This window comes from Zootermopsis nevadensis, unplaced genomic scaffold, assembly GCF_977971745.1.
Source record: "Zootermopsis nevadensis isolate Lab colony 2312 unplaced genomic scaffold, Znev_1.0 Znev_ptg000014l, whole genome shotgun sequence".
NCBI classification, from domain to species: Eukaryota; Metazoa; Arthropoda; class Insecta; order Blattodea; family Termopsidae; genus Zootermopsis; species Zootermopsis nevadensis.
In genome coordinates, this window is record NW_028259146.1 from 39671 (window position 1) to 56117 (window position 16447).

Consider the following 16447-nt stretch of genomic DNA (forward strand, 5'->3'; position numbering starts at 1 on the left):
CTAATCTTTGTGGTAGGCTTTAATGATGACTATAATTTGATTGCATTTTATTTATTTATGTTTCCAGACAGACTATTTAACCTAACTTTTTAATACCATCATTGTCATTATGCATTGATATTTTAGTTAGGTTAGGTTGTCTTATGATAAACTTCCCAACATTCTTCTCTCTCCTTCTGTGAGCATTCTTTTTGTATCTGTGTTCACTCTTTCCTTATCCCCAGATTTCTCAATTTCATCCTTGGTCTTCCCAGTGGTCATATATTTAGCTGTCAAAGGAATCTGTCATCCATGTGTAGCATACATGCTGGTGGCAACAAACTTTATTTGTTTTAATCTTAACAAACTTCTTATGCTACTGATAGTTTTTCTGCTCTTTTTTTGATAACATTTATTTTGTATCATCTTCCTGGATTAGCCTTACTCTGTTATTGTTTCAGCTATAATTTTAAGATTTTAACCTAAAATATTTAAAGTATGATGTTGATGTTTATGAAATGTGTTTGGAATACATGAATCTTCCATTCTTTCTAGTTGTTCCCGCGAAGTCCTGTAATAGTTTCTAAAATTGTACTGCAACTGATTGATTATATCCTAGTTTGATGCCAGCAGAAACCTTAGAATAGTTTAAAAACCCTGCCTGGCACGTGTTTTTGTTTCCAGATGTCTGTTTCATCATACCACAAGATATGCTAACACTGATTTGTGTTTCAGTTATTCGGAGGAAGTGTTTAGTCAGCATAGCCGGAAACTTTCTGGGAGTAGCTCAGGCTTGGAAAATGAAGAACTTGTGTCTGACATGTACTATACTGGGGGAGATCACGGTCAGCGTCTGACAGCTCTCACACACATCTGTGACTCTTACAGTGTGGAGCCAAGTTTCAAGTAAGACTTCATTTATTTATTTGTGCAGCATAATGATTACGTATCAGTAGGGGAGTTCTTGGCCAGCTGAATAACAGTGAACTGTTAGAGGAAGTCCATGTGTCATGGTATTTTAGACATTTATAGCAGTTTTCTCAAAATGACTCATTGTGTCAAACAAGTGTATATGAATTAAAATTTCTTTCTCACTGAATCTGAATCACTGATTTTGTAATTATTTCAAAAAGTTTTAGAAATTATTTCTGGCCGTTAAGTGAAGTGGTAGATGTGATCAGGTTAAAGTATCCTACTTGATTTCAAATGTGGATCATTGTAAGTGGCAGTTAACATTTCCTGAGATTTAAAATTTTTATCTGTAAAGTTTAATACTCTCAGCCAGAATTGAATGTTTTCACATGTACAGGTTAGCTTTGACATTAGATGTTATTTCTCATACTTTTTATTTAAATTGTATCAGTCACCACTACACTGACATAGTTAGCAAAGTTTTCAATTTTTGAACTGTCTGCACATCCCTAATAATGCTGAAATCAAAGGTCATAGGAAATTACTGACATTTTTTAATTTGTGGCATTTTGTTACCGAACATCATGGTCATGTCGTTAGCACTCCTACTTCATATTCAAGATGTTCCAGGTTCAAATCTCAGCTTGGACATCACTTATACTGATTGAGGTTTTTTGTGGTTTTCCTCAGTCCCTCCAGGCAAATTCTGGTACAGTGCCTTTAATTAGGTCATGACCACTTCCTTCAATGCCCTTTCCAATTCATTATTCAGTATTTATTTAATGCTGTATAGTCTGAGATACTGAAAGTGTCATTAATAAATTAGAAGTAAATAAAGTAGACATGTAGACATTTTGTTTTAAAGTGTAGCTACAGGTACAGGATAGAAAATATGGAATCTTCTGCCCAGGTAGGCAGGTGTTATGAATAATTATCAGATTTTCAATTTATATAATTTATTATTTTAAATATTTCTAGGGATTTGGAAGAACATTATCGAATAGACTTTGAAAAACGTCTTGTTGAATATCGAGATCAGTTGGAGTCAGTCAAGCTGGAAATGGAAGTTAAGTACCAGAATGAGATGGAAGTGTTGAGGGAGGAGTATGAGTCAAAGGTAGAAGACCTAGTAAGGGATTTATCTAATACTCATAAAACAGAAATCCAGAATATAGAATTAAAACATGCAAAAGAGATCCAGAATCTGAAAGAAAAGTTACAGTTGGAGTCTGCCAAGGAGTTGAGTAATGTCCATCTAGAATGCACAAATGAAATACAAAAAGTTCAGAAAGAAATGGCAGATGAGCACAGAAAGGAACTGGGAAGAATGAAGGACATGTTTGAAAAAGAGTTAAAAAGGCAGATAGAAAGTCTCACATACAACATGAAACAAGAGGAAGAAGACCATGTTGCAGCCATGCAGTCTGAACTTTTGAATAAACATGTTAAACATATTCAGAAACTTGAGGATTCAATTGCTGATCATGTTGATAAAATCGGAAGAACAAATACTGATGTGATTCTTCAAAAGGTGAGGTTAAGTTATGATAACACACATGATTGTGCTCCTGTGGTTGTAGTTAATTTCGTTATAAAGCTTCAAAGTAGGATATTTGATGAACAAAAGAGAATACACGTAGCCACCAGCAGTGATTTTACTATGGTGTGTGTGTGTGTGTGTGTGCATGCGCATATGAAAGTATGAAATGCACTATTTTGCTGGCTGAGTTACCAAGATTGCACATTTACTTTTACTTATCAAAGGTCCTTATGTGATTCTTATAGTTCTGTGGTAATAAGAAATTAAATGAGGAATTACTACAGTAACATTTTTTAATTCCAAATTAAATTAACAGCATTTTATTTGTATTCAACTGATAACAAAAGTTTTGTCTATTGTTTTAAAAATTGCCCTTCATTAAAAGAATATGTAATAATAAAAATGTATAAATTGGGGATCTGTTGTCTGCCCTTTTCTTCTTCTTCTTCTTCTTATTTCTTTACTGTTTTGTGTGTTTTATTATTATGAGATTGTTGATGGCTTCTTATTTAGGTTAATGTGGTACAGAAAGTTCAAATGGATGTAAAACAACAATGTGAGGAAGAGTACAAGAATAAGTTAACTGAATTGAGAAGTCATATGCAAGAGAAGTATGCCAAAGAACTGGAGGCAACTATTGAAGCTGAAAGAAAATTAATGACAGAACAATTTGATGAACTTACAGCTATATTGAAGAAAAGTGCAGAAGAAGAACAGGTTTGTTTAACCTTCACTCCTGTGCAAAACAAAATTTTCCCATACATCAGATGTAAATTCTATATGATAGATGTTTTTTAATTTACTTCATTTCAGACTGGGTTGAAACTTTATAACAGAATGAACCCACTTTGTTGCAATAATTTATAGCATTCATACATTATAATTCCATTGGACTGTTCAAACCATAGAGAGGACTGTAGTGATTGTTTGAGAGATAGCTAAAAACTGTTGGAAAGTTTGAGAGAGTGTTTTAAACCTGGACACTGTCTGTTGTTCTGGTAAAAGGAAGAGATGCTTTCTCTGCGGGGCTCATTTGATAAACTGATAAAGCTAGTTCTTATCATAAGGCTCTGTAGCTTTATCCAGTGGAACTTTTCTTGGCTCTTATCTTTCTACCTGAAGTTTGAGAAAAACCCAGCCTTCAAAACATTATGTCTTTGTTATTTGGAGAGTTGAAAAGGTTAAAAGAAAATACAAACCTTTAGAACCATATAACCATGCAGTTGCTTCAGCATAATTAAATAACACACAAACCATTTATTTTTGATAGGACCGATACATGTTAATGAAAGAAATATTATAATTTTCAGGATAAATTTATGACAAATCAGAAGGAAATGATGTCAGATTTTGTAAGGCAACATCAACAGGATGTTCAAGCATTGAAAATACAACATGAAGCATCTATTCAAGCAGTTCAGGAAGAATGTCAAAGATTATGGGAAGTTCAAATTCAGCAGCTGAAAGATAAACATAAACAAGAGATTGGAGCTTTACAAGAGGAAATTGCAAGGTTCATACAAGAGAAGAATACATGTCGTGTTCAAGTGATGAATGTAGCAACATCAGCAGTGTCTGCAGATGAAACTTATGGCACTGCAGACTTAGACTCCGCAGCTGCCAGAGAAATGACAACACTGCACACTATTCAGCACTTACAATATAAAATCAAAGATAAGGTACAGCTTTTGAATCTTTATTAAAAATTGTTTGTTCTTCAAATCAGGTTTCTGTGGCCAGTGAAGATGATATAACTGAGGACAATCTGGAATGTGACGACAGGGTATTGAGTTTAGTTGTTGCTGTTGCTGTCATAAAGTAATATAAAAGAATTAGAATAAATATTAGATTATGTAATGTGAGCTTTTCTTTGTGCCAGAAAGATTTTTAGTTCCTACCCATTTTAAATTTGTAGAATGTGTAGTTACAAATGTTTTACAGAATGCTGGAAGATAAATAGCAATGTCAACCCAGTTGTTGCAAATAATTATTGAATTTTTAAATATATAAGATTAAGAACAGCATGGTTTCAAGTGCCACATTCAGACATTTTATGGAACATAATTTTGTCACATACATTTGTAGTGATTCTTATCAAGTGGTATTTAAAAAAGTGAACATCTTGCACTCTGTATACAACTCACGTAGTCCTCTGTCTTTCACTCATGCCTTTCATGTGTTGCCTGTGTATAACATTTTGTTCACTGTACCTAGTGTTTTGTGTTATAATGATTGCTAATTTGTTTATATATGTTCTTGATGAATAACTAATCTAATAACTTACTTTTAAATTACATGTTTTATAGCTAGTTGTGCTTAGAAATAGTGAATTGTGAATTAAAACGTTTCTGTTCAAATTTTAATTCATTATAAAATTGAGTTGAAAGCTACACAACCGGAATTGTTGATAATTTCTTGTGATATTACAGGGAGACAAAATTCTGAGTTAGTTAAATTGACAGAACGTGTATTGCTTTTGTGCTGGATTGCAGTAGCACGGTGGCATTTTGACTGTAGTTCATGTTTCAGTGCCTTCAATAATTTGATTATCCGTCAAGCATTCCTTCATGTGTTTTGTCATTTTTCACTAATTTGCTTATATTATGTTGATCATGTTACACAATTCTGTTTATAAAATAAGAGCTCCAGTTGCAATCATAAGTCATAGGTCATAGTCTTAAGCCCATACCTATATTGGTAATCACATACAAAGTGAAAGCCCAAGAAATTTTAATAGTCTGTGTGGTACTGCATAATATAAAAATCCTGTTTGCAAGTAAAATGTGTACATAATTAAACTAGGTAAATATTTGGTTTAAATTTTCATGTTTGAAATCGATGTAATTATTATTTGATATTCATTGAAATACTGAACAATCAGTTTATGTTTATATGAATGAAGAGCCTTTGGACAGAACTGAAATTTGATAGGTATGCATGTGTGGTGGGACTTAGGTTGATGTGTTATGTGTGTCACTAGAGTGATTAACTGTTTGACCATATGTGTGCCACTGTAGGATGCTAAGTTTGCTAGCGCCATTGCAGAAATGAAGGAAATGCATGAAAGTGAATTGGACCAGGTGAGAGCCCTCTGTGAGAGACGACTGCATGATGAAGTTGAACAAGCAAAGCATGACATTTCTAGATCTCTGGAAGAGCAAATACAGGTACTTCCTGTTGTCTCTCTCTTTTGGTGTTGGTCATGGTGCAATTACATAGCTGATTTCAGGTGTGGACAGCTCTTAACCCTCCCAGTGCCAGCATTCTGAGACCCTACAGGCTAAAAAAATAATTATATGAATTTATTAAAATGCAAGTTTAAATGTAATATGCTTCCTTTGATTGCAGTGAAATATTCATATATTTATTTGTTTGCATACAAGTGACATAAGATGCAAATCTGATGAAAAGTTAGGATTATGCTTCTGCCTCTGATGGTTGAATGGACCTTTGTTATGCCACGTTTATATTGCATAACATCATTCAAATTTCTCCATGCAGGTGCACAATATTTGTGTTTATGTAAATAGAAATAAAAAGTGGAAATTATTATGTAACTTTTTCCTGTTATGTTTTCTTTAAAAGTTTTAATTTGTTCATATATTTATTTAAAAATACTCTCTTTCCTTGAAATACAGAGTATTAATTAAATAGTCCTGGTTTACCATGGCCCTAAATTTTATGGCAAATTTTCTTCTGACACCACAAGTTTGATAGTTACACTTCTTCTCACTACACATTTACATCTTTGTCTTTAACTTTATGAGTCTCATGACACATTGAAGTGAGTAATGGTATTGGAGATTATTTGTATCAACAACTGATAGCACCCCTTAGATAGTTTCAAGTGAACTTTGATCTGAAACACTTAGCATCAGCCCTGTGTTTCATTATGGTGTACATTATACCTTCAGTAAATGTATTCTTTTCTTTCATCTTTATAATTCAATATAGCACAAAAATACTTAGAGACTATTCATTTTATATAATTTGATATTTTGTGACTCACTTGTTTCAATAATTGCAGTTCTAACAGCTGAAGGGTCAGGAATCTGGGTGTTATTCCATCCATCAGTGAATTCTTCAGATTTACATATTATTGAAGTTTTAAGTATCTTTTTCATACTGTGTAATTTTTATTGGATAAGTGGAAAACATTGCATTTATCAACAACTGGACAAATTTTGCCAATTTTTTGCATGCATGTTCCTTGTCTCTTTGGATAATAATCCATAGTAGTCAGTACACTGCTACTGCTTTAACAGTTAAAATCAGATTTCAGTTAACATACTTTAGATACCAAGTAAATGATGAAAAATGTTTTTAATGTCTGTGCAGAATTAACATCTCTTGGATAATTTTGGTGTGTAATTACTTTAGAACTTGTTCTTCAATTTTTTCTCACATTGCTTTATTAGTATTCAACATTTATTGCAGAATTTTTTATTGTTTTTAATATTAAAACACTGATCATTGGAACTTTTGGTCAGTATTTTATGTAGCTTGGCAATTATATCCATAATGAGTTTGCTTTGGAAATTAATATCTTTGATTGTGTATTTACATCTGTGAAAATATAGAACAGTTTGAAGTAGCATGAAATTGCATCATTGATATAAGCAAACAATTAAGATATTCAGAGCAAAAGTAGCTGGTGCTTCTGAGCAATAAATCTCTTTTGTAGCGTGGAAAAGGTTAAAGTATGCTTTTAATGAACATGTTTTTTTGTCCTGTTGCTGTATTTGTGCTTGCTTGGTTTGATAATTTGCGCAACCAATAGCAGAAAGAAATTAAAATTGACATATTAATACTGTGTATCATGTTCCTATTTAGGCCCTTCTGTCAAATGACTGTAAGGATACTCCTCGCCCAAAAGAATTAATTGAGCTTGAGGAGAAATTTGCAATTCATTATAAACAAGAGATTGTTATCCTGAAAGAACAGCATGCTAAAGAAGTGGCACAATTAAAGGCTGATTATGAAACAGAGTTGCAGTCTCTGACAAAGAAGTTCAGTGAGGACATTGCAGTGCTGGAGGGACAGATGGCTGCTGAAACAACAAAGCATGAGGTACAGGTGAGATACCATTGTTTGCAGCATGTTGTTATACTTACATGTGGCAGAGCTTGTACTGAATTATTGTGTTCCAGAATTCTTACTGTGGTGCATTTATCTCTTAAAAACTTGTTCACACTGACCTTTCCATACATTTTTTCATAAAGATTGTTTCATTGTTTGCACATGTACTTATTTACTGCTTGTATTTTTTTTACATATATTTTTATATTTTTTGACAATATAAAGCTGTGGTGAAGATGCTACATCTATCACAATTATAGCAATTTTTTCATTGTTGTATTCGTATATGTACTTTTCTTTAACCTGTTAATGAAATGTGAACTTATTTTTAAAAACGGTCTTACATGCAATTGTGCATCCACTGTTATTTTAGCTTGGTGCACTATAACTGTTATGTAACATGAATTTTTAAAACAGGAGATGGCACTACTAACACAGAAGGTTGAATTCAACTTTACTAACAAAACCACTTTCATAGACAGTATGGTACAGGAATTGCAGTCGTTGAAGTTTCAGATCATTCAGGTGTGTTTTCTGATAATTTTGTCTGTGATTCTCCTGTATTACTTCCATTGAATCAACTCTTTCTTGTACTTTGTGTTGACTTTTAGCTTGTGACATAGCTCTAGCAGTAAAGTGAATGGCTGCAGACTGAACAGCCAGGGTTTGATTCCTGACAGGGCAGGCACTCTCTCTTTGCCATCATGTTCTGATTGGTTCTTATTGGCTGTGTTGCCTTCTTAGCCTCATATTAAATTTGTCCCCCATACTTTACACACAGAGCTAAAGTAACTGGAATGTGAGGCTGACTTCTTACCTCTATCTCTTCAGAAGTTTAGAATGCATGGAGATTCCCCCCCCCCCCCTCTTTGGTCCTTCATCTTTATTGAGTGCTGCTTGTATAAATAAACAGTTTTTACTTAGTATTTAACATAATACTGAACTACTTTATGTAAGTATGTAAGACTTGAGGTTCTCACAGCGGTGAATATGAAGATTTCTGTCTTCTGGGTTATTGCGCTGTGTAGTCTGGTCGATGTTAACCAACGTTTCAGAGGTCATACTGCCTCCGTCATCATCGCCCTGATGACGGAGGCAGTATGACCTCTGAAACGTTGGTTAACATCGACCAGACTACACAGCGCAATAACCCAGAAGACAGAAATCTACTTTATGTAAGATTTGAAGCTGTTATGGCGACAGTGTAATGAAGCTGTCTTGGGTGATCAGTCATGTGAAGGTGGCGTTGTAATCGGACATTTCAGGGACTGTCTCTACCACCATAATCAGAGTTTATGTGGTGAGTGGTATGACTGCATGTGTATTTATACCTACAGCTGGCTATCAGAGCTCTGTCTCCTCGTTTGTAAATGGGTCAGTGTCAGAGTCAGGCAGTCAGTCATACCTGCCCTAACCAAGTTCATGTACAGTTGGTCATCCCATTACTCCATTCTCACATGCCTGATTGTCCAAGAAGAATCCATTGTTATATTACCTGAATTACATTTTATTAACTTTTCACTGCTGTGTAGGACAGCAGTTTTCTACCGAGAACTTACAAGTTCTCTTATGTGAACAATGCCACTGCAGAAGGATCCCTCCAGACCTTTTCCTGGTATGATTGAATCCTGTTGACATATTCCACTTCTTATTTCCTTGTGATCCATTTTAATGTTATTTTCCCTTCTATGTCTTGTTTCCCAACTAGAGATTTAAATATTAAGGTGAATACCATTAATAAATTAGAGACTATACATTTCTAAATTTATCTTTTAATCATGTGTTATATTTCAGTTGGAGAAGTGTAAGATTGCAATGCAAATTAAGCTGGAAGGTAGCTCAGATCAGGGAACTGAGAATGTTATCTCGATCCTCCATGCAGATCTGGAGCAGTTGATCAAGGAAAGGTATGTTTGGTCGAAGTTATTTGTTGTCATATCTTCATAAGATAGTGTTTATTGCTGATAATGTGGTATTACTGATTTATTTACAAACATATTTGTATAATATGAAGGAAAACATATTGGGTTAAATTAACAGTTAGATGCATGTAGCTTGTATTGCTAAATTAAGTTAGGAAGATAGGTTAGTCTATTTTGAGGTAGTTTAGTTTATGTAATGCTTTTTATTAGTCTTATTATGCATTGAACTGAGAATTGTCACAATTGTGTGGTATGGTGCGTTGTAATCCATACTTTTCTTAACATTTTAAGGTTACTTAATATTTTCTTTCCTAAAATGTTAGTAGCTTGTGGGACATGTATTCCCAGTAATAAACAATTTTTCTTTAATTGTCTAGCATGGTAAGATTTTTTTGAATTTAACGGTTCTGAACCCAGAAGATGGAAGGGTCCAAGAAAATTAATATTTGTACTTATGACTACATACCATTGTTAGAAATATTAAGTTAATGTGAAATTTGCTGCATAAATTTAAAAGTACAATGTATGTACTGGCACATATAAACTTCAACACATTTTTTCAAACCTGTATTATTGTACTTGATTGTAAAAATGTGTCATAGTATTTCATATGCTTCTCACCAGTTTACAGGTTGCTACTATCATTATTTTTTTTAATTATAAACTAAATTTGTACTTTGTTGATAATTCATACTGCAATGTATAATTTATTCACAGAGATAATCTAAAGAAAATGACTGTCACTTTGAGGTGCTTGTTGGGGGAACTGGTTGCATATTTTACTGTTTGTGAAGATGAGCTGAATAGTACTCTTATTGGAGAATTGCTGAGGGTTGAGCCAGAAGAATTTAAAAATAGCATGGAATTGAGAAAGAACATATCTGAAGTGAATGGTCATGCATTTTCATCTGTTACTGAAAGTATGTACAATGAATGTGGTAATAACACAGAAGCAAAACGTAGCAGTAATAGCGTTAAGAATTTAGAGACCTTCTCATTAGAATCCACTGTAACAAGCCCACAAGAGAATGACATATCAGTGGTACAAGATCAAGTCACTTGTGATGAGGTCTCAATAGCATCACACCATCTTGATCAGTCTCTTGTACCTATCAGACAAAGTAGCAGTTCAGCCCATGTAACTCATAGGGTTCATTTTGCTCCTGATGCTTCAAGTATCAACAGCCTTATTGATGAAGACAACTTGTTAGATTGCATAGAGGGAAACAAAGATCTGTCCATGAATTTCCGATCAGAACTTGACAGCTGCTTGAAAAGATTGAAAGCTGAAGCAATTGCTGTCCTTGGGCTCTCAGGCACTTTGCCTAAAACTGTTCAAATTACACGAGATGCAGTAATGTTGTTGGAGGAGAAGGTGAACATTCTGACCAACCAACTGGCTATGGAGGTAAAAGAAAAGGATGAGCTTATGATGCAGCTGGAAAATTCTCAGAGAAAGGAAAGAGAGCGTGCTGTCCTACAGGATCATCTAAAAAGCCTGGAAACTATGCAGGAAGTCCTGGAGTCAGATTTGAAAGCAGCAAGGACGCGGGTCACAGAATTGGAATCTGAACTTGGAAAGATGGAGGATGTTACAGAAGGATTTGGTGAAAGCATTCAACCTAGTCTTACACGAAGGCTTCACAACATGGCTGAGTTGCAAGATAAAGGTGGGTGACATCTTGCTTTTATCTTTAGCTACAATACCCGAGAGGATCAATTTAGCACAAAAAGCATTCACGTTAATTCAGAGTTGTGAATAGAAGCATTGCTTCCAATTAATTATTCATTACCTGTCCTGTCATTCAGTGCTATGTTGTCTGAGCTACTAAATGTATCATGAAATAAACTGCAAAAGAAGACAGGCATTCTTTCAAGTTTAAAAGTTTAAAATATTTTTCTTTGAATTAAATTACTATTTTTTGATTTTCTCTTATGTGTGATGTTATTTATAACTTAAGTGAATCTGTAAGTGAATGTACTCAAGCATTGTAATTAAAAACCATATCATAATTAGTTAAACATGTATATCAGCACAAGAAGGATATTATCATATTTCTTCAATTTTAAGATGCCATTGATTGTAAGATTTAGTAATTGGTTCCTTAGACACTGTCAAATGCAAGACGTGTTCTGATTTCGTATATTTTAAAATTGTGAATTGGCTTTTGAAATGCTGTATGTCAGTCCAGACAGTGGACAGCAATCCAAAAAAAATTCTCCAATTACTATACTGTGTTGTGTATCAACAAGTTGTTACAAACCTTTATAGAATGAAAAAAAATTATGTTTGTAGCTCGATCTGTCCTAAGTAAGAGGACAGCTGGTGATCACAAGTCCCCACATCTCCAGCTGATCGAAGAATTGTGCCAGGAAGGTGACCGTCTGTCAGAAGAAGCTCGTAAGAAACATGATGATTTAAAGCAACAGGCAAGTACTTTTTTAACTTTTCCAATAAGAACTGTTGCTGTGAATAATGTTAGTTAGTAGATGTGGTCTGTCTAATGACAGAAGCATTTTTTGTGAATATATGTGAAATGCCATTGTGGTTTATCTTTTAAGAGATTATACCTTCCTACCAACCCCAGATTTTATTTTAGTCAGCACAATTTGACAAATTGTTTAGAGAAAGGATAACAGAATATTGGGAAGTATCATTAGTAATTTGAGTACATTTTGGTATCTTTGTTTCTCTGCCAGGTCTCATTAGACACTCCTCCCTAGATTCACAAGGTTTTCTGTCAAGAGGTAAATAATTTTGGAGATAATATTGACACATCTTCACTTTGTGAGGTGGCATGTTGTGTTTTGCTGTTTGGATTTACAGCTGTTGTGTGTGGCTGCTTAGCTGAGAATATGTCGGTGTTGGTCTGGCATGAAAGAAATAATCTTTTGTCAGACATATCACTGAATATTAATAACATGAGGTTCTGAAGGGAGGCAAAAGTAAAATGCATATATGTTTCTTTTAGCTTTGATATTATGCAGCACTACCCGCATCATCAAGGGTTACAACACTGGCTCACATGCTAGTTATGGGCCTCTGATATTAAAGGCAGTTTTTTCCTCTGAAATGTTGGCATGTTCATACAAGTCCACATGGCATTACAACCCAGAAGACTGCCATCAGTATATTCACTATGCTGTCTTACATGCTGTTATTTTAGTTGACATTGGGAGGGATTGTCAACATTTTGCCCACATCTGCCACAAATCTGTCCAACATTTCTGTACGTGTTGTGTTTTGTGCAGGTTGAGGCTGCAGATAAGCAGCTGCGAGCCACACGCCTCTTCCTGGAGGAGCAGGCAGCTGAACGAGAACAGGAGAGAGATGACTTCTTGCGGGAAATTGCCAAGCTGCAGGAGCAGATTCATGAACGAGATCATGACCATAATGAACGTGAGCGCCTGACTAAAGAGGTTGGTTTTTCATTTTTTAGTTTGCTTTGAGTGGTTATGACTAGGATTAAAAGGAATACAGCCTGAAAAATTAACTAGTTAAAGACTCTAATACGGAATTACATGTAATAATTTGTTGGCAAATGAACAAAAATAGCAGAACAACCGTTATAGAAGTTGTCTTATCTTTTAAGTACACCAGAAATGCATCTAAAAAGTGTAACAAATGTAGAGCTGTTTGCACAATATTGCTGTTTAGATTGCAAATTTAGTGTTAGAAATATCTCCAGTACATTGCTGGTTTGATATTTTTGTGTATGCACAGAGTAATCCTGTAATTTGATTAAGAATAAATTATAGGTATCATAACTTAATTTACTTGAAAGAAACTGCTTATTAGAGTCACCATACCTGTTTGTCCTGCATTCTATAGATATCAGAGATATTTTTTACATGTAGGACCAGCATAAATATGTTTATTGCGTGTTGACCTATGTGAAATGGAAATTATGCTAGAAGTAATGCCTTTTAAAGTGAACTCTTTGGTCAGTTGCAGAATAATTCGTCTTAATTGTGGGACTTGGAACTACATAGGCAAATTGTATAAGATGTTAAATGTCTTGCTGCAAGTGTTTGTCTTTCAATTGTAAGTGCCTTGGGGACTTCAGAGAAAGAACTTGAATATTTATGTCCACTTTAGCATGAAGACTTATTTGCCCCTTTATTTCATTACTGTCCTTTTCCTAACTCTGCATTTTATCAGCATACCATATATTTCTTTCTGTTTTGGTTGAATGTTCAATTAATATGTACAGTACTGATATATTTCCTTGTCTATGAAGATAGTTTGATTTAACATTAATATGGGAACAGTGCCCTATTTATATTGAAATGATTGCTTGCTGGGTGGTTATGCTTTGTAGTTTGAATACATTTAAAATAAGAAGCCTTTGCACTCTGCTGTATTTGCTCATGTAATGAACATATAAATATTGGTAACTGAAAGTTCTGGAACACTACTCTTTATGTAATTTATACCTGAAGTGAAAACATCTTGAGAGTTTATTGTTTTCATTTATTTAGAATGTAACTGTCACATATATAAGAATATCCATTTTCAACTTCCTGCAATTATATATCTGCCTGATGATTCCTTTCACTGCCAAATTTAATCAGAGTCTACCATTGTCCCCCCCCACCTCCAACACTCTTAGCTGTGACTGCAAATCTTATTTATATTCTAGATATACTAATGCTTGAATCATTTTGTATTTTGAAAAGTTTGTCCACATTTCCTGTCACTTTTAAATTGCATCAGATTCAATAAAATGTAGGTTTACATCTTTTTCTGTTATTGTGCACGTTACAAAAAATAAAATAATCCTATTTGTCTATTTAAAAAATCTGATGGCAAACCATTGATGGCTATTACCTGAGGAAATATAAAATTGTATTTGTAGATTATCAGGATTTAAAATGCTACTCCTGTTCCAGTATGTTTTGCATCATGGAACACTAGCATTTACATACTAATTTGAACATTGTCTGATTTGGTGATGGAGTAATTGTTGTTTATCTTTTGTTTTCTTGACCATGCACCCCACCTCCACCCCACCCTTCTCTCTGTCTCTTCTTGAACTGTTTGCTCATGCACAAAGGATGCACTAGAGGGCAGTGAGCAACTCGTCAGAATTCAGACAGTGAGTTTCTCATCATGTTCTTATAACTAACACCGCTATAACAAGTGTTTGAATCTACTCTGTGCTATCTTTGCTGTTTAGGGGTGGCCAGTGTTTGGTTTGATAAGATGTTTGTGAATCTGTTTTGCGGTTTGTGGTAACAGCATGTGCTGAGATTATTGAGAGTTTCAGAAAGTTGAATGGGAATCAGAATAATATATGTATGCTTTACATAAGTTGCTTGAACAGGAACTTTGATGATATTGTATATTATAATTTTGAAAATAGATGTTACTGAAGGTGACTGTCTTCTGGGATGTTACACCATGCAGTATGGTAGAAATTGACTAATGTTTCAGATGCAATAAGAGCCTCTGAAACATTTGTCAGTTTCTACCAGACTTCATGGGACAACATCCCAGAAGACAGTCATCTTCATACTTGCTGCATTGAGAATCTGAAATTTCACCTAGATGTTACTGGTTGAGAACATTGTATTATTGTTTGTATAAGAAACAGAAGAAAACACTGTGCAATGAATGAAAGAAAAGAGAATTAACTACCACACTTTAGTAGTCTGAAACTGTATCATTTTGAATCTGTGTTACTAGCACAAACTTGCACAGTGTATATAAATGATTTGGCAATTTCACACTTCACACATAAAATTACTTGTCATTTTTATGTGCAGACAGTTTACCAGAACTACCTTCTCTTGGCAATTTTGTATGAGCTGAAATAACATTTAATACTTAAATATAACTAGATTTTGGTGGGAAAACTAGTTGGAAAACACTCACTTGTAAGATCAAAAAATAAGATGGGAGGATAACATTAAGATGAATATACAGAGAAATGAGAATTAATTATTATAATATATATTTGTTTTAAATGTACTGGTACTTTATATTTAGTGTTTTACATAGGCAAAGTACCAAACTTGAAATACTGAAATTATTTGTAGATCTATTAGTACAGATGTGGCATCTCTGTTTCTCCACTTAGTTGTTTTCCCACAGAAAATAACCATAGGATTCCCTGTGTTTATTTTAATTCATTTTCTTCTTTTTGGAACTGTCTAAATATGAATATTTAGATGATCTTAGTAAAGTAAAAGGAAAATAAATTTCTTGGTAATCGAGTAAATTAGTTGATAGTTTATATAGGAAGTCCAAAATCTTGTTAATATTTTGTGTGGGATACATTTTAAATAACCATTGATTTTATGTGTATTCCCTCATAATATTTTGTTGGCCATCCTGTAACAAGCTACAGAGTGTACGAAAACTCTTGCTGCATGAGTATGTCAGAAAAACACAGGTTATTGGCCATGTTGAAGCTTTTTGTTAGTTGTTACTGTTCAACACAAGCCAGTAACTTGTATTATAGTTTTGCTTGATGCGAATAACATGCATGTAATGCTTTTAGAATTATAAACACTTTATTTTTATGGGAGTACTATATTGATGTTGTTATGTTTAAACATTTAGACACACTGGGTATTTTCGTCAGGTGCTGAATAGAGTAGTTGAAAATTATACATGTCATTTCATCTCAAGCCCTAGAGAACGGGCATAGTTCATACTGTCACATATAACAGTTATGGCCCCATAATTGAATAAAAGTGTGCTGTAAAATGTATTTATTACTGTTTATAGAACAGCTTCAGAATGGCTTGTTTTGTTAAAGATGTAAAATTGTATGTATTGATGAAATCAGAATTCTTTTAAATTACACACAAACAAATGAAAACTCTTCATAACTTTGAGTGATAAGAAGTATGCTGCTTTGACGACTTTAAGTAAATTGTCATATAAAAGAATTATGACTCCTTGTCAGGGGTTTGTCTTATCTTGTCATCTGTTGCCAGTAAGGACACCTGTTTTATTAAACCTTACCAACAGAAATCTTTGCACAACTATGATACCACCATCTGA

At 34.0% G+C, this 16447-nt stretch overlaps 1 pseudogene; it reads left to right on the forward strand.

Annotated features, from left to right (window-relative positions):
* The window catches only part of LOC147873815 (uncharacterized), a 49929-nt pseudogene that overhangs the window by 16601 nt on the left and 16881 nt on the right, over nucleotides 1-16447 (forward strand).